The sequence below is a fragment of the Aethalodelphis obliquidens genome, unplaced genomic scaffold (genome assembly GCF_003676395.1).
Source record: "Aethalodelphis obliquidens isolate GAN/ISIS:26980383/991018 unplaced genomic scaffold, ASM367639v1 scaffold41, whole genome shotgun sequence".
Classification (NCBI taxonomy): Eukaryota; Metazoa; Chordata; class Mammalia; order Artiodactyla; family Delphinidae; genus Aethalodelphis; species Aethalodelphis obliquidens.
The window spans coordinates 11,611,586-11,637,727 of record NW_020837985.1 but is presented as its reverse complement, the minus strand read 5'-3'; the positions used below and the strand labels follow the sequence as shown (position 1 = coordinate 11,637,727).

The 26,142-nt window shown below is 45.2% G+C and overlaps 1 pseudogene; it reads right to left on the bottom strand.

The window, feature by feature from the left end:
- Positions 1-2,425: 2,425 nt before the first annotated feature.
- Positions 2,426-26,142, bottom strand: part of LOC113633692 (eukaryotic translation initiation factor 3 subunit D-like) — a 90,225-nt pseudogene continuing 66,508 nt past the window's right edge.

Genomic DNA, 26,142 nt, shown 5'->3' with positions numbered 1-26,142 from the left:
GTATGTTTAGGGTACCCAAGAGTTTGGGGGGGCAGGCAGCAGCTTCTTGGGGAGAGGAGACTGAGAGATTTTCAGGGGAAAAGATGCCTGGGTTGGGTTTCCAAGGATGATCCCAAACCTCACCCCGAGAAGTGGGAGGAAGAGCACCGTAGGTATAAGTGTGTGAAACAGAAGAATGCGGTGTCCGTGGCAAGGGACTCCGTGTTAACTGATCACCTCCGTTGACAGCATGCAAGTGAAGCGGACAGAGAATTACACATACTGAATGCCTGGGCTCTTATTAAGGGCTGAGCCGGCCAGTCAGTGCCTGGTAACAATCTACAGGGGCAGTGACTGTCACTGTTAATACACTGTTTATCAACATGCTGGGGAAAGAGGTATTTTTTTTTTAATTAATTAATTAATTTATTTTTGGCTGTGTTGGGTTTTCATTTCTGTGCGAGGGCTTTCTCTAGTTGCAGCGAGCGGGGGCCGCTCTTCATCACGTGGCGGGCCTCTCACTATCACGGCCTCTCTTGTTGCGGAGCACGGACTCTAGGCACGTGGGCTTCAGTAGCTGTGGCTCACGGGCCTAGATGCTCTGCGGCATGTGGGATCCTCCCATACCAGGGCTCGAACCCGTGTCCCCTGCATTGGCAGGCAGATTCTCAACCACTGCACCACCAGGGAAGCCCTGAGAGAGGTATTTTGATACGGCATTTAGGGGACCAATAGAGGGTGAACCCTCCCCAGAGATCCTGAAACCCCAGATGGCCACTAAATAGTCTTCCCAGGAGAATAAAATCAGGTCCCTGTAGAGAGTGCAAGTCGGGTTGGGCTGAATTTTCAGTGCCTGAGCCAGACAGTCTGAGTGCAGCACCTGGTAGGCTGGCCTCCTTCTCCACCTTTCCTGGATACAAGACTCAGCCTTTTGCCAATATTGCTCAACAATAAGAAGAATGAGTAGTAGTAGTAGTAAGCAACTCTATTGCTTCATGATTGTGAAGCATATATTCAATAAATATCAACTTGGACTGGGCACCAAGTTACAAATCTGCACGTAGGCGGACCTGGTCTTGGTCTAGCCTTTCTGCTTTCACCTCACGGACTGGTCCATCCTCACGAGTCACCGCTAGGAGGTGCGTCAAATAGACTAGTTTTTCAAAATGAGGAAACTGAGGTCCCGAGACAGGAAGTGACTTTCCCACGTTACAAAGCTAAAAGCATCAGCGCTAACACTTGGATTCTTCTTTGCCGATCCAGTCGAGACACTTCTCGCGCTCTCACCCACAGCCCCTCACCCCATGCCTCATTCTTCCTCGTCAAAAGGCACAAATTATCCTGAGTTTTCCTTCCTTGTAGAGCAACTGTGAGCATTCCACGTGGCAGCCTGGTGGACAATCCCTAAGTTCCTGTGCTAACAATTAGCCATGAGGCTGCCTGAAAACTGCATTTATTAAAGGACACGCAAACCAGCATCAGCATTTGCATTGCCGGTTGGCTTTCTCCTTGGGGATTTGCAACGCTGCTGCTGCTTATGGTGATGAATGAGTTAATAATGAAGATGAAGGTTTCTGGGTGCCTGAGCAGAGGGTAGCTGTCCACTAAAATGGATTAGCCTTGGCCAGCGGGGGTGGCCCTGAGGGGAACCCTGCTTTATGCTCCTCCGGGGACCTCGTTTAGCACCGACCACCTCGTCATAAGGATCTGTTGCTAAAGGGAAAGCAATTTTGGCCACCTGCTTGGAAACACTGACCACTCTGGCTGCCTGGTGATTTCGAGTTTGCAGGGCGGGTCCGGCCCCAGAGGAGGGAGAACAGAGGGGAGACAGAAGTCTGGCTTCTCTGCTTCCTCCGGAGCCAACGGGGTGTGTGACCTGGAGAAATCACCTCCCTCTAAGCCTCAGTTTCCTCACATACCAATCAGAGTACAGGACTAGGTGATCCTTCTAGAAAGACCATCTGTGATCCTCTTACTTAAGCCACTATGTAAACTGTCAGTAACGACAACTCACCATCGCCTCCACGAGTATTTGCTGTTAAAATGGAGCCAAAGCCAATAAAACACAAAAAACAAAACAAAAAAAATGGAGCCAAAGCCTTCAGCAAAATGCTGAGTTTCCCAGTTTGACACAGTGAGAATCACCTGAGTTCAGAATGTTAAAATCTCCAAGTCTCAGGGACTGAAACTTTCTCTCTCTCTCTCTTTTTTTTTTTTTTTTTTTTTTTTTTTTTGTGGTACGCGGGCCTCTCACTGTTGTGGCCTCTCCCATTGCGGAGCACAGGCTCCGGACGCGCAGGCTCAGCGGCCATGGCTCACGGGCCCAGCCTCTCCGCGGCATGTGGGATCCTCCCGGACCGGGGCACGAACCCGTGTCCCCTGCATCGGCAGGCGGACTCTCAACCACTGCGCCACCAGGGAAGCCCTCTGTTTTTTTTTTAAGAGACGAAATAGACTTATCCTTTATTCCAACTGACAAGCTGCAGAGAGCGGCAATCAGACAAACATTCCACCAGGTATCCAAGGCCCTCCCCGGCTCGGCAGAATCCCAGACCCCAGCTCCACCTCACTGTCTGGTTTAGGTTTCTTCCTCCTCCTCCTCCTCCTCCTCCTCGTCGTCCTCATCCCAGCTGAAGGTGCCGTCGGGCAGGCTATAGACACGGACGACCTGCTTGCTGGGTCCCTGAGGCTGAGGTACTTGCCCTCCTCCAGCTTCATGCAGGTGTCGATGACGCAGCACAGGATGCCCCAGGTGGTCTCCACGTTCGGGTTGATCTGGCTGGCAAACTCATTGGGCTTGAACTGCTGGGCGCCCAGGATGACGTGGCATGAGGAGTCTTTCACGTAGTACCAGGACGCATAACCAAGCTTGAGGTACTCGGATCCGGCCAGCAAAGCACAGCAGGTCCAGCGGGCCAACTTGTAACTGTTGTTCTTCAGCTCGGCGGCAATGACGGCCCCTCACTGAAAATCCAGCTTCTGACGCCAGTCAACGCCATTAGGGTGCCTGGAGTCCCACTCGTTGAGGGTCTTGATGTTGATGAAGGACACAACCCCACTGGCGCCGGTCATGACGCCATCGTGCTCACAGTGGACGATGAGGTCAGTGTCAACTCCGAGCTTCCACCTGTGGTAACGGCGTGCCACAGAGGCGACCCCATTCTTATCCATGTCGTCCTCCGCAAACGGGTTTGGGGTGGGGAAGTTGTAACTTTCCTTCCCCATCCTCAAGTACTGTGGGCAGAAGTGGTGGTTGATGTAGGTTTGCTTCCATGGCCAGGTTGCGGGGCGAGTTGAAGGAGTTACCTTCATCTTGAGGGGACTCGTTGGCTGCCTCACTCACTGTCAGGAGGTCGAAGTCACAGTTTTGTCCCTCTTGTCAAAGAAGAGCTTGGACCCGACTCTCTGGACAACCATGTCCCAGGAATACACAGAGCGGGTGCAGCTCGTCAGTGTGGGCAGAATGGCGTCAGTGGCAAACACGTTCCCCTGAGTCTTTGCCAGCTTCCAGATGACGGGGTCGTCCCTGGTGGCACAGTGGTTAAGAATATGCCTGCCAATGCAGGGGACACGGGTTCAAGCCCTGGTCTGGGGAGATCCCACATGCCGCAGAGCAACTAAACCCGTGTGCCACAACTACTGAGCCTGCACTCTAGAGCCTGCGAGCCACAACTACTGAAGCCCGCGTGCCTAGAGCCTGTGCTCCGCAACAAGAGAAGCCACCGCAATGACAAGCCCGCGCACCGAAACGAAGAGTGGCCCCCGCTCGCCGCAACTAGAGAAAGCCCGCACGCAGCGACAAAGACTCAATGCAGCCAAAAATAAAAAAATAAATACATTTTTTTTTTTTTTTTAAATCTCTAAGTTTCAGGGGCCACCCCAGATGGAAAGAACTATAATCTACAGGAAGAGGCCTGGGGGACCCTTAACAAACAAACACCTTAGGGGATTCTCCTGATCACGCAAGTCGGGAAGCAGTGGGATAGAGGAATGTAGCCTTGATGGTGGTGTGTGGAATCTGCAGGTTCCAGACCCACGGTTCTCGAGCTTGGGAGCATGGGAAGCACCAGGAGCTTTACCTTCCCTGCCACTCTGATGCCATTTCCAGAAATTCGGATTAAGTTGGAATGGGATTTTGTTTTGGGGGTGTTGGGGGTCTTAAGGACTCCCCAAGCGATGTTCATATGCAGCCAGGGTCAAGAACCTCCGCCCCAAACTCAAACTGGCTGTTAATCCTACGTCCTCAATGTTCCTCCTCCACCACCAAGGGGGTAAGTGGAAATCCAACCAAGTTCTGATGCTCCTGCCAGGGCTCTGCTGAGCCATCTGGCGCCTGGTAGGGACAAGGGAGGCCAGAGGACCAAGTTCCACCACACAGCAGCACGGGAGCAAGAGATGGGAGGTTCCTTGTGCATAATGGGGGCATCGACTGCTCCATGTTGCTGGGAGATGGGACTCACATTATGTCTGTTCACGTCATAAGTACTCAGTGGAGGCTGGTTGGATTGAAACCTGGGAAGAACCAGGGCATCTTTTAGGAGATCACAGGAATCCTTCAGTCCTCAGATACTTGGCAAATACTGTCAAGAGCATGTTGATCATTTTATTCAATTTTTGAAAGCAGAAATCGTGGTAACTATAGCTATTTTTTGAGCTCCGACTATGCCCTCTGCACTGGGTTAGACCCAACAATGAGCACCACCAACCCTCACACCATCCGCAGAAATTAGGAGTCTGACCCCATGCGTCTTAGGCAAGGACACTCAAGGTCAAAGACGCGAAGGCTGCACAGCCAGCACAGAACAGAGGTCCAAATCCACGTCTACTCCCTTCCCCGGTACACGCCAGCCCCACAGTTTATTCAGTAGATTGTCTGATCTCTGTGTAACGAAGCGTCTCCCTCTGCCCATCACCTAATTCCATGTAATCTCCATGAGCGCTGTCTCTGGAGCACTGTCTCTGTAGGAGAGAGCCACCCTTCTCAGCCGTCTGAAATGTCTAGACAAGGAGCGGGGGCCCGTCTGTAGGAGGTGGTGTGGCAGTTAAGCGGCCAACGTAAGTCTATTACGGGAGGAGCGTCCATTCTGAGGGTGACCTGACATTTTTTAAATGTCTATTTGCCACCAACAATATCCTTTCAAACTTTTCAAAATCCTCTAAAACCAACAAAGTCAGCCACAGTGTGAATCAGCCTACCTTCCCTGTCACTGCCTGAGTAGTGCTATTTCAGCAATGAAAGGAGATGTGTTTCTGTGTGTATACGCATGTGTGGGCGTGTGTATGTGTGTATGTGCATCTGTGTGTATGCATGTGTGGGCACATAAGTGTGGGCACATGTGTGTGCATGTATTTGAATATATGCATCTGTCTATGTGTATGTGCATGTGTCTATGCATGGGTGGGCACATATGTGAGTGCATATGTGCGTATCTATGTTTGTATGTGTGTGAGTTTGCGTGCATGCGGAAACACGTGTGTATATATGTGTGTGGTTTAAATCCTATGGATTTAGAAGCCATAGGGACTAGGACGTGTAGACAAGACAGAAAAGTCCCCAACAACAAAGTGGACACAGGACAGAATAGAAGGACCTGATTCCGTTCATTCCTTTCACGATGCAGAAGGAGAGAAAAGAGCACAGATCTGAAGACACAATCAGGCCTCGAATCCCAGCTCGCCTCTGGTAATTTATCAAATGGGTTAGAGGACTCAGAATCCTCAACTATTATACAGAAGGAGAAAATAGCTGTATATGCAACTGATGCCCACCTTGATCACTTGCAGATCTCAGCAGATCATTTAACTTCTCTGTGCCTCAGTTTCCCCATAGGATTATTATGATGATTAAATGAGCTAATAAATGTAAAACAAAACATATGGCATGTAATAAGTGTCACTGTTACTCCTAACTCAAAAATATTATTGCTTTGTTCCACTTCACTATCCTGGGAAAGACATCAAAGACATATTTCCTTTAATATTCAAGTTAGGGAAACTGCCACCCCCATGACTGTGAATCGACAGAGCATCCGGTCTTTCTCCTGGGGCTGCCCCCTCTCCGAAATGACTATGGCTCTCCAAGCATTGCTTAATGGTTCTACTAACCCGCTCTGGTTGCAGATATTTCTTCTTTCTCCAGCCATTCACGGTCCAAGTTGTCATTACTCCACAATTTCTTTTACAGAAAGTATCCTGGTTTGTTCTAAGCTTGGGCACAATCTTCTCTGTTCACTTCTCCGCACCCGCTACCCCGCCGGTTTCTAACATTGCCTGGGGTTTGGCAAACCTTACTCCATGCTAGAGGAATAGCAAACAAGAAAGCAACGAGTGGCGTATGTTTCTCCCGAGGTTGTTCCTGGGTCTCACACAACTGTTAACTCAAACTTGGGATTTCATTTCACAGCTGGCAGCCTTCCTGGTGGAGGAGGCATCCAACCCTCATTGATGAGACCCCCCTACCAATCTCTCCTTCAGAGACCAGACAGTCGTTCCTTGGTGCACAGAAAGAAGGTCCCCTCCAGCTCCCTGCCCACATCTGGCTCAGGCTGGCTTCTTTTCTGACCCAGAATGTGAGAAAGCAGGGAGCACCCATTTCTTCAGGACACGCCCTGTTCTTCCTTCCACCTACGGGATGGAATCTGATTGCCCAGGACAGACAGGGCAGTCGTCGTTGTTGCCATTTGTTTCTCAACTTAAATAGAGCAGGTTGAGAACACCAAGAGTCCAGCACAAATCCACATTTAGGAGGAGTAATTCTCCAAGGGCTGGGTCAGGAGAAAGACACGCTCAACTTACATCAAAAGGCCAAGTGGTGCTTCCCTGGTGGTGCAGTGGTTGAGAGTCCGCCTGCCAATGCAGGGGACACGGGTTCGTGTCCCGGTCTGGGAAGATCCCACATGCCGCGGAGCGGCTGGGCCCCGTGAGCCATGGCCGCTGAGCCTGCGCGTCCGGAGCCTGTGCTCCGCAATGGGAGAGGCCACAACAGTGAGAGGCCCGCGCGTACCGCAAAAAAAAAAAAAAGGCCAAGTGCTCCGTTCAGCAGAACAATAGGTGGTGGGTTTTCCTGATATGAAACCAAAGAGCTTCAGTAGTAATTTTCCGACAGATAATTAATGCTCCCCAACTGTAGGAAGCAAATGTTATCCATGACCCCAAAATGTCCACATTCCAGGCCCTATTCCTTGGGCACCTCATCAACAGAGATGTGGTGAAGACAAAGTGAAATGTGCTTTGTGAATTTTAGAACTTTTAGCAAATTAGAGCACAGGGAGACCTTGAGAGGAAGACACCAATTCTTCAAATCTGGTAGTTAAATCCTAGAGCAATGACTCAAAAAACTTAAGAAACATCAATGTGTTTTTGCCCCAAGCTGGTGCCGCCAGCCAGACGGGGAGCATGAGGGGAGTTGCCTACCTTGCAAGCTGTTGTGAGGATTAAATGAACAAACAGATGTGAAATCTCAGTGTAAATGGTTGTTCTACCCCCATCACCTTTCTTATTTCCACAGTGCCCAGAACTGCACCTTATACACTGCAAAGTCTGAGATGAGTTCTGTACAGTAAGTGATGATATAAAGCTGGAGTCTGAACAAGAGATGAATGGCACGCTGCTGCCCCAAGGTCAAAGGAAGCGAGGGCTCCCAGGGGCCTCAGAGGTCATGCCGCCCAGTCCCCCTGCTCTGCAGGAGAGGGAACCTGTCCTGAGCGGCCAAGGAGCCTTCCCACGGCCACACGACGACCCTCCTCATTCTCAGACGGGAGGTCACGCCGCCTCCTCTTCTGCTCCAGAGCTCCCTGTGGGATCAGGCCGAGGCCGGGACTCCTCCTGAAATTTCAGCCTTGCCTCCCTCCTACCCCTTCCCTATCTTGCACCCTCCACCCTCCACCAATGCTTTTACTTGTCGGCTCTCCTTCGAAAATCCCTTGCACTCAGATCCTTGGCTTGAAGTGTCTTTCTTGGAAGAAACTGACCTAAGACAGACCCTATCACTCTAGCACCCCTTCTACTGGATGTCTTTTTTTTTTTTTTAACTGAAAAATGTTATTTTATTTTGAATCCCAGTTTTAATCTTTTCATGCTTAACTTTTTTGTTTGTTTTAATTAATTTTTATTGGAGTATAGCTGCTTTACAGTGTTGTGTTAGCTTCGACGGTACAGCAAAGTGAATCAGCTATACGTATACATATAACCCCTCTTTTTTGGATTTCCTTCCCATTGAGGTCACCACAGAGCACTGAGTAGAGTTCCGTGTGCTATACAGTCGGTCCTCATTAGTTATCTAATGCTTTTTGTAGGTTCAGGAAGTGTCTGCAGGGTCTCAAAGCTGCTCTAGGTATTCTGGACAAAATTGGTAGTTTTCAAACTGTCTTCAGAAGCAGTAACCATTTTTCAGATGAAGCAAAACCTTCCTTGGAGCCACAATGTAGAAAATAGATACGAGCCCCTTGCTCAGTCCACAGATGGTGGGACTTGGAGACCCTTCTGTCGGTGTTCTCTTTACCCCCATCATCCCCAAGTCACCTCTTGAAGATGTGAATACTCAGTGAAACCCTACTGGCAAACAAGCAAATTGAGGTGTTTGCTGTGATGCCTCCTGATTTCACTCCGGTGCTCTGGAATGCAGTTCTCAGGTCAATTTCTATTTTTATAGAAGAAAAGCAAACGGGTCCCATTCCTCGTTTCAGCAGGTGACCACTGCTTCTGTTCCTGGCACCATTCCCAGACCCCTGGCTGCTCTCGCCCCACCCCCTTGCCAAGCTCCACTATCAACCTCAGGTGACCAGGCGAGCTGCAATCTACTTTCCTTTTATTGCAGCTTGGGGTCTCACGCATCACGCTGCCAGATGTGACCAGAAGCCTTAGCAGTCAAATGCCCGCTGCCGTTTACAGTCTGAATTCAGAAGTGGCGAGCACCTCTTTCCCAGGGCAAGCCTCCCTTTCTGCAAGAACTCACCATCCGTCATTTCACTGACCAGCCCTCTCCCAAAAATACATTAAAAGGCTCAAAGAAAAGTAATGTAGCCCAGCAGTGCACTATAACAGAACAACATTTGCAGGGAAGTGTAAATGACCTGACTCCCTGTCCTCCAGAGCAATGGCAACTTGATACCATCCGCTTCATTTATAAACTACTTTCACACTCATGAAATCATTCCTATTTTCCGGCAGAAATATTTATGCCTGAGGTTCTTTGAAAACCCATATATATACTTCAAAACCCAAATGTGCCAGGGAGACTTGGGATGTGCCAGGGAGAAAGTGACCCAGAATGGCCGTCATGGGGAACAGCGGTTGGGTACTGGGACAGTAACGGGTTGCCCTGACTGAGAGAAATTCTTTTACCTCAAAGGCCAGGGATATTGAAAAACTTTTCACACTTCGTCAGCTCGGAGGAGGAGGCAGATTGTGGCTTCAACAGAGGCAGCTGCTGAAGGCATCGCGGCAAAAACAAAAAAATACGACCTCCCCAGCATCCGTGCAGAGCTGCAGTGTCACAAACAGCAACAGACCTAGAACCTTTGAAAGACGGCAAAAAGACGCAGCCACAAAACGTGCAGTTTGAACTTTCTACACCATTCCGAGAAGAAGAATTTTACATTCTTGGGGCATCAGCCCAGTTAGGAGAAAGCCCACGTTTGATATACACTGACAGAGGCAATGCGAGCTTCACATCCCAGAAGGGAGTATGGGAATGGCAGAAGGCGGGACCAACCTTCAACACACACCCATAACCTGTCAGAGCCAGCGACTCCTCTCTCAAGACTTCTTTAGGACTCTTGTGAGGCGGGATTATGATTTAACACCTGTATGACACCTCAAAGAATCTGTGATCTGAGAGGCAGAGGTTTAGGGGATCTGACAAAGCTGAGTTTGCCCCCATTACTTGCTAGTGTGACCCAGGGGAAGTTGATTACTGTTTCTAAGTATTCGCTTCATTTGGAAACGGGAATAATGTCTAATTCACAGGCTGGCTGCAAGAATAAAATGATGCCTGTAACTTTCCTGACATAATGTATGAAATAAAACAGGTGGTTGAAAATGTCAGTTCCTCTCTTCCTTCTTCTTGCACATTGTGCGACTGATAAACATATATACAATCCATCACATAAAAAAAAATCATCTGCTCGGAGCCTTCTTTCTGATGGTGGATGACACCAAATTATACCTTGATCTAATTGAACACCATTGTCATCGTCATTTAGTGAAGACCCACTGGGTTGACTAAGTTTTGAATGGCTGGGTCTGTTCACTTGCATCTTTATGCTCAGCTCTGCTGTTAACAGCCTGTGGGATTTTAGGCAAGTTAATTAAAAAGTCAAAGTCTCATTTTGCTACTGTGAAATGAACATTTATAGCTGAGTAATATTCCATTGTATAAAAAAAGAATGGAATAATGCCATCTGCAGCAACATGGATGGACCTAGAGATTACATACTAAGTGAAGTAAGTCAGAGAAAGACAAGTGTCATGTAACATGGCTTATATGTAGAATCTAAAAAAATGATACAAATGAACTTATATATAAAACAGAAATAGACCCACAGACATAGAAAACAAACTTACAGTTACCAAAGGGAAAAGAGGGAGGAGGATAAATTAGGAGTTTAGGATTAACACATACACACTATTAGATATAAAATAGATAACCAGCAAGGACCTACTGTACAGCACAGGGAACTATACTCAATATTTTGTAATAACCTACAAGGGAAAAGAATCTGAAAAAAATATATATATGTATGTATATATCTATACATATAGATCACTTTGCTGTACACTTGAAATCACTTTGAAATCACTTTGCTGTACACTTGAAATCACTGAATCACTTTGCTGTACACTTGAAACTAACACAACATTGTAAATCAACTATATTCCAATTTTCTTAAAATGAACATTTAGCCCAGTGATCTCTCCTTTCCCTTCCAGACCATTTCCAGAGAACGTGTTACAGACACAAAGTGTAAAGGGAGTTCTGACAGAGATGAAGATACGGTGGGATGCTTCTTCTTGGAGGTGAGTGTTTGGGTATCACCACTGCTCGAGGTGGAAACTAACCCAGAAAAGAAAAGAGCTGCTTGCAAAAGTGAAGCACATCTGACAATAAGTGACGGGGAAAATATTACATATGCAGATTCATCACCTATGAGGATGTGCTCAATCGTGTTGAAAAGAAAGATCACCAGTTATTAAGGTAAACTGGTTTTGGCTTACTCTGATCAAGAAATCCAAGCAAAATTCCATTCTGCTCTCAGGTTGGCTCACCTTCATGAGTTCTCTATGATTAACCCTAGCGATAAGTGACACACCGTCTCACCACTCCTCACCCCAGAGACACCATCACTGCCCTCTCCTCTAGACAACTCATCCTATACCTCTTCCACTTCCTCTCTCATAGAAGTGGTACCAAATTGTTCAAGACGTCTTTCAAAAATATGCAAAACCTTTGCTGTTTCATAATTGCCTACTGAATGCAAGATCAACTCTGTCATGGTCTTCCTTAGAGTCCTTGAGCACCAGCCTTGTGCCGGGAACTACGCCAGTTAGAGAATAAAGGGGTGAGTGGAGCCTGGTCCTTGCCCCCAGAAGCAAAAATTCTGAGTGAGATGCAGAAGACAAGTCAACGGAGCATGTTAATATTGGGGAGAGATGCCTTATGGAAGAAAGTGCTGTTGCAGGCGGAGGAGGAAAGATTCCTCCTGACACTGTCATTGGGGATGACCTTGAGGACAAAGCACAGTAACCGACGGCCGTGTTGAGCACACCCCATAGTTTCCTGCCTTCCTGCCTCTGTTCACGGTGTTTCCTCTGCCCACATTCCACCCCATTCCCTCCTTCCAGATAAAACCTTCCTAACATGGGTCAAGCAACAGCTCCTTCCGGGAATTTTCCCCAACACACCCAGCTGGAATTACAGATTTCCTCCTGAGGGATTGCTCACAGTGGGCTGCTGGGCGCTCTATTTAGCTGTCATTTTATTTTCTGTTCTTGTTAGAGCCACTTGTTTACATGTGTCCCCCAGCTCAGCTGTGGGCTCTTAGAGAGCAGACTCCATGCTTTATTCATCTTAGTTCCCATAGCCCTAAGTACAATGCATTGCATCTAGTAGGCAATGGATAAACAGCGGCTAAAGTGAATTGTATTCATAGTCAATCCTTGTTTAAAGAGAGCAGCTGAGGTTCATCCTTAGCGTGTAGAGAGGGAAGTACAGGATAATGCCTTATCCTGGGCACTCCCAAACCTCAGACTTTCTGCTCAGGTCCAGGTGTACTTCCTTTCATCTTTCTTCCATGTATCAGCTCGTCTGCAGGCTCCACTCATTCGTACCTTTGAAATGTATACAACTGGGATTCTCTTTGTTCCATGTGTGGATTCTGTTCCCTACTTTGCTTGTAACTATTCTACACTTGGATTTTCTCTTGTTTTTTCAAGCATCACTATAAGTTATTTCTGTGTCTTGCCCATTTCTTTTCTTACCTGTGTCAGGCTCCTCTCGTTGAGGACTGGGTTTGTTTCCCCTCTACAAAATAAAACTTTTCTTCCCCCAAACTGTACTTTGTCTTCTTTTCCCCTGGAAGCTAATCAGAGGAAGCAATATAACCCTCATCAATGCTCTTATCAGGGAGTTGATGATCCTCTGAAAAGGTTCTCTCCACGTGGTCCAGGGTGACCACTCAAAACTCCCCCTCTTCCTCCCCAGAATCTTTGGTCCATGCATCTCACCTCGGACAGCCAAAGGATCCTTGCTGACCAGTCTTAACACATAGATTCTGTCTGTGATCAGCTAACCCTCTATCTGCTCACAGATAAGATTTTTGCCTTAGTCTGTACCTTCTATCTAGACTCACAGTCTGGTTTCTACAAAAGAGCTGCCGTTTGTCACATTTCCCTGTAATTTGCTCTCATGAGTCAACCTCCTTAACATTCTTTGAAACTTCACCGTTATCTTCATTTCCATTTCAAGTGCCTCACCTGGAGGAACCGACAGCACCTCACCTCACTCAAGCCTTAACCTCTCTCCAACCCATTCACTATGGTAACGGTCTCCTTTTGGACTATATTTGATTGCACTCCAAAAGTAAAAACTATTTCAGCATGCTCTCTCACCCTCAATCTCTATCTATCTACCTACCTATCCATCCATCTACCTAGCTACTACCTATAATTTATGAGTTGTATAATATAGATTTATCATTACCATTACTTAATATCTCAACACAAAACATACATTTCCACGAGGCTCACCATTAATGATTATGAATAGAATTCACATTCTGCTTTTCTCTTATTCAGCAGAGTCACTTACCCTTCCTGTGTATCAGGCAGTGGACTCTTGCACGGGGCAGGGGCTGAACTGGGTCCGATGACTAACTCAGAGCTGGTGGTAAGTCAGGCGCATTCACACACCTCCACCCCCGAGTCCTCCAGGCAGCGGATTAGAGCTGTTTCTCGCTTCCCGGGCATCTTCCTCCCCACATGATCCCAGCAAAATGCAGCTGTGCTCCAGGGCTCCGCGTAACCTACACAGGGAGACACTCGCTTAGACAACAACCCAGGAGGCCCACGGTCCTCAATTCACGGATTTCCACTTCCTGGGGAAGCTACAAACCAGTGGGATTGGATGTGGACACAGGACTCTGTTAAAGCAGGATCCGCTCTGCGTTTTACTGTCGTTGTTTCACTGACCCTGAGAATAAGGGATCTGGAAGAAGCCCTGGCATCACTGTATGGAGGAGGCGACTGGGCTGCTTCTCCTCGGGCCCCTTCCTGAGGCTTTCTGCTCTTCCTCACCTCTCAGCCTTGGGGAGCCCCTGGGCTCTGACCCACTCGCTTCTCGTCACCCTCCCTCGTTAGCGGACCTCCTATATTCCCATGACTTCAAATGACATCTGTTTTTCAAGTTTTTTTTTTTAATTAAGGTGAGTGACATAAAGTGAAACGCACATATCTTAAGTGTACCGTTAGATGATTTTTGACAAACATATGGACTTGCATATCCAATATCCCAACCCCAAACAAGATACAAAATATTTCCGTCACATCAGAAACTTCTTTTATATTCTCTTCCTCAATTCCTGACCCTCCCCCAGAGACAGCCACTCCTCTGATTTCTGTCCTCCTAGGTTAGTTTTGCCTATTTGTAAACTTCATACAAGTGGAATCATACAACACATCCTCTCTCCTGTCTGTCTTATTTTGATAAGCATAAAGTTTTCAAGATTCATCCTGTGTTGATGAGTGAATTAGCAGTTCCTTATTTTTCATTACGGACACGTGTTCCACTGTGCAAATATAGCACAATTGGGTTGCAGCTCAACTTGAAGGGAACTTAGAGGTTGTCACTCCCATCTTTACAACAGGAAAAAAACTGAACCATGAGAATCAGTGATTTCTGTTAGACCCATCAGAGAACTGAGGTTACGGGGAAACTACGGCCCTAAGATCTGGAGACAGAGGTGAATGCAGAGTCTCATCTGAGAACAGAAGCATCTGAAGCCAGAAACTGGTGGGAACACTTGCATTGTAATTTTGACAAATCGGTGGAGGCTGAGGGGGAGTAGCCTGTGTCTTAGGGAGGCCACCACACCTTTGCAGATTTTAGCTCCAGCAATCCTAGTGGGTCCTCACACTGCAGAGCTGAGAGAGGTTCCCTTGTGGCCCTGGCAGGTGGAAGAGAAGAGTAATCCTTGTGAAATGCCCCCAGCCCCTTATTCACAACAGAGTCCAACCCTCCAGGGGAAAATATTTCACCAGCATTCTATCCCACCTTGGAGAAAAGCATTTGCAACCAAACATTTCTGGTACTAACTTCTGTAAGGCTGAGGTGCAAGGCCAGGCTGACCCTTCTCCAAAAAGACCTCTCTGAACCCCCATGGTGGGCACTAAGAACTCTTTCTCCAGCCCCTGGCCCAGCCCTGTCTTTGCAGATATGACACTATATTAAAAATATCTGCCCATCTATTTGTCTTCTCTATCAGAATATGATCCTCAAGGCAGAGGCAGTGCCTTGTCCATCTTGGTGTCTCCAGGACCACAGCAGGACTTGCACTTGCAGAGCCCGCAGATCATTCAAGTGCGAGTGTGTGATAATTTGAGTTAAAACATTGTCTTTGTAGTGAGGGGGAAATGAGCTCAAAATTCTTCTTCAATTTAGGAACTCATGATATTTCACAGAAATCCGGTTCTGTAACTTGGTCCCGTGTGTATAAGTCTCCTCACCACCTAAAGGTATGAGTCTTCATGCTTCCTTCCTTCTGTCCCATTTATTTCGTATTATCTATCACTCTCCTAGGCATGGCAATGACTTCTAAAGCTTGAGCTTTCAGGTGCCGAGGGCAAGAGCAGGAAGTTCACAAAGCAAAAATACAAATGGATAATAATTATATAAAAATATTTAACCGCACTAATTATAAAAAGCTGCACTCGTACAGTAACACTAAAATATCACTTTTTCCTTCAATTATCAAAGTCTTTTTAAGTGAATGTTCCCAGCTGCTGATATTCAGCAAAACACAATCTCCAAAGTACTAATACGTCAGTGCCCGCAATGACCCCGTTACATACATGTGACCTCTATTTCATATTCAGGGAAATGAGTCTCCAAGAAGATAAAGCCTCTGACTGTTTAAATTGTCCATCCCCAATCCCAAATCCTCTTCATCTCTTAAGACTATTTCCAGGTATTATCTCTTTCAGGAAACCTTCTAGGATAGAGAATCTTAAGCTGGCACACTCCATAATCTCCTGTGTATATCCCCCCATCTCCGAACTTGCACAGCATTTCACATGCATTTGTTTAACGATCTTCCTCTCCTTTCATGATCATCATGAAAATACTGACTGCTTCGGTTAATCTCTGTACACCCTCCTCCCATCCTCTGCCGCCGCCATACCATGAACTAGCCAGCCTCAGTGAACGTGTGTTAAATTAAAGACTGAAAGATGGTGAGCCACATCTGAACCTTTACCTTTCTGACCTCAAAATCCAGGCTCTTTCTATTATAAGACATAATGCAGCCTTGCTGAATTTATTGATGTCTAGCTGCTGATGGGCTTGGAAATACAGCCTACAGGGCAGGCGAGCCAAGACTCCTCTCCTTTGCCTGGTATGTATGATACACCCTGCCTGAAAAACAGCTTGCTTCACCTTTCTTTGGTAGACAAAATTTCAGCAATAAACATCGTATTCTGTAGGGAATGAGCATCCTCCTGGAAACCCACCTGCCCTTTAACTGCCAGGCAACGAGAGAGAGAGGCTTTTCTTTTTTTTTTTTTTTTAAATCTTTATTGGGGTATAATTGCTTTACAATGGTGTGTTAGTTTCACGAAGTGAATCAGCTATACACGTATACATATACCCCCATATCCCCTCACTCTTGCATCTCCCTCCCACCCTCCCTATCCCACCCCTCTAGGTGGTCACAAAGCACCGAGCTGAGCTCCCTGTGCTATGCAGCTGCTTCCCACTAGGTATCTATTTAACATTTGGTAGTGTATATATGTCCATGCCACTCTCTCACTTCGTTCCAGCTTACCCTTCCCCCTCCTTGTGTCCTCAAGTCCATTCTCTACATCTGTGTCTTTATTCCTGTCCTGCCCTGAGGTTCTTCAGAAAAAAAAAAACCAGTTTTTGTTTTGTTTTGTTTTTTTAGATTCCATATACACGTGTTAGCATACGGTATTTGTTTTTCTCTTTCTGACTTACTTCACTCTGTATGACAGACTCTAGGTCCATCCACCTCACTACAAATAACTCAATTTCGTTTCTTTTTATGGCTGAGTAATATTCCATTGTATATATGTGCCACATCTTCTTTATCCATTCCTCTGTCGATGGACACTTAGGTTGCTTTCATGTCCTGGCTATTGTAAATAAGGCTGCAATGAACATTGTGGTACATGACACTTTTTGACTTATGGTTTTTTCAGGGTATATGCCCAGTAGTGGGATTGCTGGGTCATTTGGTAGTTCTATTTTTACTTTTTTAAGGAACCTCTATACTGTTCTCCATAGTGGCTGTATCAATTTACATTCCCACCAACAGCACAAGAGCGTTCCCTTTTCTCCACACCCTCTCCAGCATTTATTATTTTTAGACATTTTGATGAGGCCATTCTGACTGGTGAGAGGTGATACCTCATTATAGTTTTGATTTTCATTTCTCTAATGATTAGTGATGTTGAGCATCCTCTCGTGTGTTTGTTGGCAATCTGTATATCTTCTTTGGAGAAATGTCTATTTAGGTCTTCTGCCCATTTTTGGATGGGGTTGTTTGTTTTTTGATATTGAGCTGCATGAGCTGCTTGTATATTCTGGAGATTAATCGTTTGTCAGTTGCTTCATTTGCAAATATTTTCTCCCATTCTGAGGGTTGTCTTTTCATCTTGTTGATGGTTTCCTTTGCTGTGCAAGAGCTTTTAAGTTTCATTAGGTCCCATTTGTTTATTTTTGTTTTTATTTCCCTTTCTCTAGGAGGTGGGTCAGAAAGGATCTTGCTGTGATTTATGTCATACAGCGTTCTGCTTATGTTCTCCTCTAAGAGTTTTATAGTGTCTGGCCTTACATTTAGGTCTTTAATCCATTCTGAGTTTATTTTTGTGTATGGTGTTAGTGAGTGCTCTAATTTCATTCTTTTACATGTAGCTGCCCAGTTTTCCCAGCACCACTTATTGAAGAGGCTGTCTTTTCTCCATTGCATATTCTTGCCTCCTTTATAAAAGATAAGGTGACCATATGTGCATGGGTTTATCTCTGTGCTTTCTATCCTGTTCCATTGATCTCTATTTCTGTTTTTGTGCCAGAACCATACTGTCTTGATGACTGTAGCTTTGTAGTATAGTCTGAAGTCAGGGAGCCTGATTCCTCCAGCTCCATTTTTCTTTCTCAAGATTGCTTTGGCTATTTGGGGTCTTTTGTGTTTCCATACAAATTGTAAATTTTTTGTTCTAGTTCTGTGAAAAATGCCATTCGTAGTTTGATAGGCATTGCATTGAATCTGTAGATTGCTTTGGGCAGTAGAGTCATTTTCACAATGTTGATTTTTCCAACCCAAGAACATGGCATATCTCTCCATTTGTTTGTATCATCTTTAATCTTTTTCATCAGTGTCTTATAGTTTTCTACATATAGGTCTTTTTGTCTCCTTAGGTAGGTTTATTCCTAGGTATTTTATTCTTTTTGTTGCAATGGTTAATGGAAGCGTTTCCTTAAGTTCTCTTTCAGATTTCATCGTTAGTGTATAGGAATGCAAGAGATTTCTGTGCATTAATTTTGTATCCTGCTACTTTACCAAATTCATTGATTAGCTCTAGTAGTTTTCTGGTAGCATCTTTAGGATTCTCTATGTACAGTATCATGTCATCTGCAAACAGTGACAGCTTTACTTCTTCTTTTCCAATTTGGTTCCTTTTATTTCTTTTTCTTCTCTGATTGCTATGGCTAAAACATCCAAAACTATGTTGAATAATAGTGGTGAGGAGAGTGGGCAACTTTGTCTTGTTCCTGATCTTAGTGGAAATGGTTTAAGTTTGTCACCATTGAGAACGATGTTGGCTGTGGGTTTGTCATATATGGTGTTTATCATGTTGAGGTAAGTTCCCTGTATTCCTACTTTCTGGAGGGATTTTATCATAAATGGATGTTGAATTTTGTCGAAAGCTTTTTCTGCGTCTATTGAGATTAATAAATGGTTTTTATTCTTCAATTTGTTAATATGGTGTATCACACTGATTGCTTTGTGTATATTGAAGAATCCTTGCATTTCTGGGATAAACCCCACTTGATCATGGTGTATGATCCTTTTACTGTGCTGTTGGATTCTGTTTGCTTGTATTTTGTTGTGGATTTCTACATCTATGTTCATCAGTAATATTGGCCTGTAGTTTTCTTTTTTTGTGGCATCTTTGTGTGGTTTTGGTATCAGGGTGGTGGTGGCTTCATAGAATGAGTTGGGGAGTGTTCCTCACTCTGCTATCTTTTGGAAGAGTTTGAGAAGGCTAGGTGTTAACTCTTCTCTAAATGTTTGATAGAATTCGCCTGGGAAGCCATCTGGTCCTGGGCTTTTGTTTGTTGGAAGATTTTTAATCACAGTCGCAATTTCAGTGCTTGTGATTGGTCTGCTTATATTTTCTATTTCTTCCTGGTTCAGTCTCAGAAGGTTGTGCTTTTCTAAGAATTTGTCCATTTCTTCCAGGTTGTCCATTTTATTGGCATAGAGTTGCTTGTAGTAATCTCTCATGATCCTTTGTATTTCTGCAGTGTCAGTTGTTACTTCTCCTTTTCCATTTCTAATTCTATTGATCTGAGTCTTTTCCCTTTTTTTCTTGATGAGTCTGGCTAATGGTTTATCAACTTTGTTTATCTTCACAGTGCACCAGCTTTTAGTTTTATTGAACTTTGCTATTGTTTCCTCCATTTCTTTTTCAATTATTTCTGACCTGATCTTTATGATTTCTTTCCTTCTGCTAACTTTGGGGTTTTTTGGTTCTTCTTTCTCTAACTGCTTTAGGTGCAAGGTTAGGTTGTTTATTTGAGATGTTTCTTGTTTCTTGAGGTAGGATTGTGTTGCTATAAACTTCCCTCTTAGAACTCCTTTTGCTACATCCCATAGTTTTGGGTTGTTGTGTTTTCATTGTCATTTGTTTCTAGGTGTTTTTTGATTTCCTCTTTAATTTCTTCAGTGATCTCTTGGTTATTTAGTAGTGTACTGTTTAGCGTCCATGTGTTTGTATTTTTTACAGTTTTTTTTTCCTGTAATTGATATCTAGTCTTAGAGTGTTGTGGTCAGAAAAGATTCTTGATATGATTTCAATTTTCTTAAATTTACCAAGGCTTGATTTGTGACTCAAGATATGATCTATCCTGGAGAATGTTCCATGAGCACTTGAGAAGAAAGTGTATTCTGTTGTTTTTGGATGGAATGTCCTTTAAATATCAATTAAGTCCATCTTGTTTAATGTGTCATTTAAAGCTTGTGTTTCCTTATTTATTTTCATTTTGGATGATCTGTCCATTGGTGAAAGTGGGGTGCTAAAGTCCCCTACTTTGATTGTGTTACTGTCAATTTCCGCTTTTATGGCTGTTAGCATTTGCCTTATGTATTGAGGTGCTCGTATGTTGGGTGCATAAATATTTACAATTGTTATATCTTCTTCTTGGATTGATCCCTTGATCATTATGTAGTGTCCTTCTTTGTCTCTTGTTTTAGTCTTTATTTTAAAGTCTATTCTGTCTGATATGAGAATTGCTACTCCAGCTTTCTTTTGATTTCCATTAGCATGGAATATCATCGTCCATCCCCTCACTTTCAGTCTGTATGTGTCCCTAGGTCTAAAGGGGGTCTCTTGTAGGCAGCATATATATGGGTCTTATTTTTGTATACATTCAGCCAGTCTATGTCTTTTGGTTGGAGCATTTAATCCATTTACATTTAAGGTAATTATCAATATGTATGCTCCTATTACCATTTTCTTAATTGTTTTGGGTTTCTTATCGTAGGTCTTTTCCTTCTCTTGTGTTTCCTTCCTAAAGAAGTTCCTTTAGCATTTGTTGTAAAGCTGGTGTGGTGTTGCTGAATTCTCTTAGCTTTTGCTTGTCTGTAAAGGTTTTAACTTCTCTGTCAAATCTGAATGAGATCCTTACTGGGTAGAGTCATCTTGGTTGTAGGTTTTTCCCTTTCATCACTTTAAATATGTCCTGTCACACCCTTCTGGCTTGTAGAGTTTCTGCTGAAAGATTAGCTGCTCACCTTATGGGGATTCCCTTGTATGCTATTTGTTGTTTTTCCCGGCTGCTTTTAATATTTTTTCTTTGTATTTGACTTTTGATAGTTTGATTAATATGTGTCTTGGCATGCTTCTCCTTGGATTTATCCTGTATGGGACTGTCTGCAGTTCCTGGATTTGACTATTTCCTTTCCCATATTAGGGAAGTTTTCAACTATAATCTCTTCAAATATTTTCTCAGTCCCTTTCTTTTTCTCTTCTTCTTCTGGGACCCCTATAATTCGAATGTTGGTGCATTTAATGTTGTCCCAGAGGTCTCTGAGACTGTCCTCAATTCTTTTCATTCTTTTTTCTTATTCTGCTCTGCGGTAGTTATTTCCACTATTTTATCTTCCAGGTCACTTACCCTTTCTTCTGCCTCAGTTATTCTGCTATTGATTCCTTCTGGAGAATTTTTCATTTCATTTATTGTGTTGTTCATCATTGTTCGTTTGCTCTTTAGTTCTTCTAGGTCCTCGTTAAACGTTTCTCGTATTTTCTCCCTTCTATTTCCAAGATTTTGGAACATCTTTACTATCTTTACTCTGAATTCTTTTTCAGGTAGACTGCCTATTTCCTATTCATTTGTTTGGTCTGGTGGGTTTTTACCTTGCTCCTTCATCTGCTGTGTATTTCTCTGTCTTCTCATTTTGCTTAACTTACTGTTTGTGGTCTCCTTTTCGCAGCCTGCAGGTTCGTAGTTCCCACTGTTTTTGGTGTCTGCCCCCAGTGGCAAAGGTAGTTCAGTGGGTTGTTTAGGCTTCCTGGTGGAGGGGACTGGTGCCTGTGTTCTGACAGATGAGGCTGGATCTTGTCTTTCTGGTGGGCAGGACCACTTCCGGTGGTGTGTTTTTTTGGGTGTCTGTGAACTTATTATGATTTTACGCAGCCTCTCTGCTAATGGGTGGGGTTGTGTTCCTGTCTTGCTAGTTGTTTGGCCTGGGGTGTCCAGCACTGGAGCTTGCTGGTCGTTGAGTGGAGCTGGGTCTTAGTGTTAAGATGGAGATCTCTAGGAGAGCTCTCACCAACTGATATTACTAAGGGCCAGGAGGTCTCTGGTGCACCAATGTCCTGATCTCGGTTCTCCACCTCAGAGGCTCAGGCCTGACACCTGGCCAGAGCACCAAGACCCTGTCAGCCACATGGCCAGGTATGCAGGGAGTTTCTTGCCTTTTGGGAAGTCTGAGGTCTTCTGCCAGCGTTCAGTAGGTGTTCTGTAGGAGTTGTTCCACATGTCGATGTATTTTTGATGTATTTGTGGGGAGGAAGGTGATCTCCACGTCTTACTCCTCTGCCATCTTGAAGGTTCTCCCCAAGAGAGGCTGTTTCTTAACACACACCTCAGTCACCATAATTGGCACCTTACTCCTATTCTCTCCTTCTTTCTGCAGAGTCCAGGCTCCCCTGATAAGTGAACTCTAAAATGAACAATCTCTTGAGTCTTTTTAATGCTCCAGGCAAATACGCTATTTTACCTGCTTTATCACTTTGAACCTCAAACTAATTCTGCAAGGCAGACTTTAGAATATTATTGAATATTTTTTTTCAGCTGAGAAAATTGTGGTTCAGAGGTGTGAGAAACTTGGTTCAGGGTCATCCAGAGAGGAAGAGACTCGGAGTTTTAATGGGGTCTGTCTGACTCCTATCCACAATGCCATATTCCGGTCTAGGCCTCCTGCCTTTCCCTTTATGCTTTGTGACTCCATCCTGCCACTGGTGGCCCGACCCACTGACACTGTGGATCTGCAGTGAAAATGTTGTATGCCCCCACTTCCAAATCCAGTCACTCATTCCGTTCTGCTGCCGAGTGACAGCGACCTCTGCCCCCTTGGAACAGCACCCCACTCCCTGTCCACCCAGTTACAACTTTTCTGGGCCTCTTCTTTCTCCAGATTCAGCACAATCAAATTTTTCCATTATATTAGCCGGCTACAGGTCAGCACCTCTCTCAAATTGAAATTTATTATAGATAGCCCGCACACCACTTTATTTTTCTTCCTCTGTGTGCACCTTTCCGAAAATAGAGATGCTTTATTTCTCTACCTTCTCATCTTCTCGAGCAGCTCAGGTGGACGAGTGGAACCACGGCCATGATTTCTCCTACAGTTTCTTCCAGCCAGTGTCTTCCTCACGATGATTGTTATTCAGCTGAATTTTAAAATCCCAGATGGAAGTAAATACATGCCAGGCGGCAGGCAATTTCCCGGGAAGAAAGAAAGGGAGGCTGCCAGGCAGATGAGACAGTTATACTAAATTTAATTCCCTAGGACACCTACAGGGGAAGGAGGGAAGGAAAGACGAGGAATTGTTTACGGAGCACCTACTATGTGTCTGGCCAGTGCTCGGTTCTTCACAACCCACCGTGAGATATTTTCTACACCTTTAAAACTGAGGGATATGTGGGGTAGACAGGGATTTATCAGAAACTAAGCTCATTACAGATCATGCATACCCTTTAGGGAAATCTGAAATGCTTTCTGCAGTCCTGGGGAGCCAACCAGCCACCAACACCAATAGGTCCCACCCTAAGACTTGAGTCTCCAAATCTCAAGACAGCACCGGGAAGTGCATCAACAGCCTGCGGCCAGAGGCAGGAGTGTCTGAAGAGCGTGGGTCTTGGACTTGGGGACCATTCAGCTCCACCCTGCCCTTTTGGCTCAGCCTCTAAGGTTAGGTGCCATCTCCTGTCCTAGGGGACCAGTTTGGCTCCCTGTTTAGAATTTGAACCCACTGCTTACTAATCTGACTTCCCCTGAAAACTCCCATGTTTCACTGCAAAATATAAATGGGTCTGATTATAGGATTCTGCCCCAGACACCACTCAGTGATGCATACTACCCAGTATGTGCACAGCGTTACCTCTCTAAGATCCAGAAAACTGAATTCTTAAAGATGCCCCCCTCAAAGGACACAGGTAAGAGACTGCAGAAAAACAAGGTAATCGCCCCAGACCTGCTGGGGTGAGGAGTTGAAGGAGGGACGTGCAGGCTGACCGGCCTCTGGTTTAGCCCTTCATACCCCCATCTCCAAACTCCCAGGGCTGAGGGGTTACCACCTAGGAGACCATCCCCAACTGCTTCTTCTCGCAGGTCTAGAATGAAACTCTGACCTGAAAAGTGCCTGAGGGAGGGAGGAGGGAAAACCGAAGTGCTTGTGGTCCTGGTAATCATGCCAATTATATAATCCTTCCATGCGATTGCCTAACTTATTCTCTTCAACTGTGTTTTACACTAGTTTCCTTGTTTCCTTCTCTTCTCTTCTCTGTTTCCTTCCCACCATCACACAATGTCCCAAACACTTCATCATGCTTTTCCCACATTGTATTCCTGAGACTACCGCAGGTAACACAGGACACATTCAAATTAGGAGAATTTTAGGGGAGTTTAATAACAGGTCTATTTACAGAAGTGAAGGCAGGACATGGGCAGACCACAAGGGCAGTGCATTGCTCTGGGCTTGTAACCACCCACTGGCCTGCAGGGGTTAGGGAAAGGAAGGATTATCGACATCCAGAAGGAGAAAGTCTAATGGAAAAGGACCCCTTGGCCTTCCTTCTAGAGATACAGCCTGAGTGAGGAGCGAACCTCCAGCGAGAATGAAGATATACCCTGACTCGACTTTCATTCCTCCCATGTCCTACTGGGGTTCCCACTGGCTGAACCCACTACGTGTTATTTGATCTAATCCCTACAGGTCAGCTTCCAGGGGGCAGCAAGGAAATTAGTAAGCAAGACTGGAGAACGATGACATTACCCAGAAGCCTGGTCCTCACCCAAATCACTGAGGAAGGAAAGAGGTGGCTCACTGGAGGCAGTGCAGGGCAGAAGACATTTAAAGATAATTAAACGCACTTGTAATCACCGGTTTTACTTGTTGGTTTCTGGCAGCTCCAGAGGAGCAAAGAGTGTTTCTGCTCCTCTTCTCATCAGTAGGGCCCAGCCCCAAACCTGGGATGTAGCCCGTGCTCAGCAACTTGTAGAAGAAAAAGAGTAAAGGTACAGGGTGACTGAAGCGAGCCACAGGTCCTTTCAGGTCTAATGGTTATGTTTTGGTTTTGGTTTTGGTGTTTTTTTATTCTGAGCATTTGGACTGGATGAGCTCTAAATCCCACAAGAACACAGGGCATCCTTGTGGCCATGACAGTAACGTCGTTTCATTCATCTTTGTCAACGAACTTGAAAAATGCTTGTTGTTGTTATTCAGGCCCTGGGTATTCCGGTTGGCCTACAAAGACCCCTAACAGGAACTGGAGAATCAGGCGAAGTTAACAAGTGAGCCCAGATCTTCCACTGCCGAAAGCCCTCCCAGTTGAATAGGTCATTCATGCCTTTGTTAATTCACGGCTCCCTTATCCCATCTGTCCTGCTATGGCCTCCATGGCCAAATTTCCAGCTATTCAGAAAACCACAGCTGCCTCGGCTGCCTGAGCATGATGATTTCTCGAGAAGCCAAGCATATTATATGAGAAAGAGACTGTTGGATTCATCTCATCTGGGGCTTTCTCAAAAGATGCTCAAAAAATGCTCTGTGCATACACCTAGTACGGAGGAAGGAACTAGCATTTATTAAGCACCTGTTCTGCTGTCTCATTTAATCCCTGCAAGAGCCCTTAGACCATGAATCCCCTGCTGTGTAAGGAGGAGAGGAGACATGCCCGGTCTAGATGGGACCCCAAGCAAGGAGGTCACTGTCACTGTCTCCCAGAAAATCAGTGGCAGAGCAAGGGGATAAGAAGTCCAGCCTTCCTGATCCCAATCTAGCATTGTTTCTGGAAGCATTTGTCAAATGATTACTATATTCAGCTTCCACACATTTTTTTTTTTTTTTTTTGCGGTACGCGGGCCTCACTGTTGTGGCCTCTCCCGTTGTGGAGCACAGGCTCCGGATGCGCAGGCTCAGCGGCCATGGCTAACGGGCCCAGCCGCTCCGCGGCATGTGGGATCTTTCCGGCGAGGCACGAACCTGTGTCCCCTGCATCGGCAGGCGGACTCTCAACCACTGTGCCACCAGGGAAGCCCTCCACACATCTTTTGGGCCAATTTCAGTGTGTTGAGCATGGCTCCTTGAACCAAAGACAGCTCAGAAACCTCCGTTCTTGCTGCTTGGTAGCTAATAAAGTCTATTACACATGCTATAATAGTGATGATGATAATAATATTAGTATTGGTAATTTAATTTAATAGTAATAATAATAATAATAGGAGGCAATATTCTGGCACAGTTACTCTGTGCTTGGCCCTGTAGTAAGAACTTTACGTTAATCAACTCCTTTACATCTTATGATAACCTTCTGCCTTAGGGATTAATATTATCCTTGTTTTACCAATGAGGAAACTAAGACATCAGAGAAGTTAAATCACTTGGTTGATGTGGGACAGGGAGTAAGTGGGGAAACTGAGA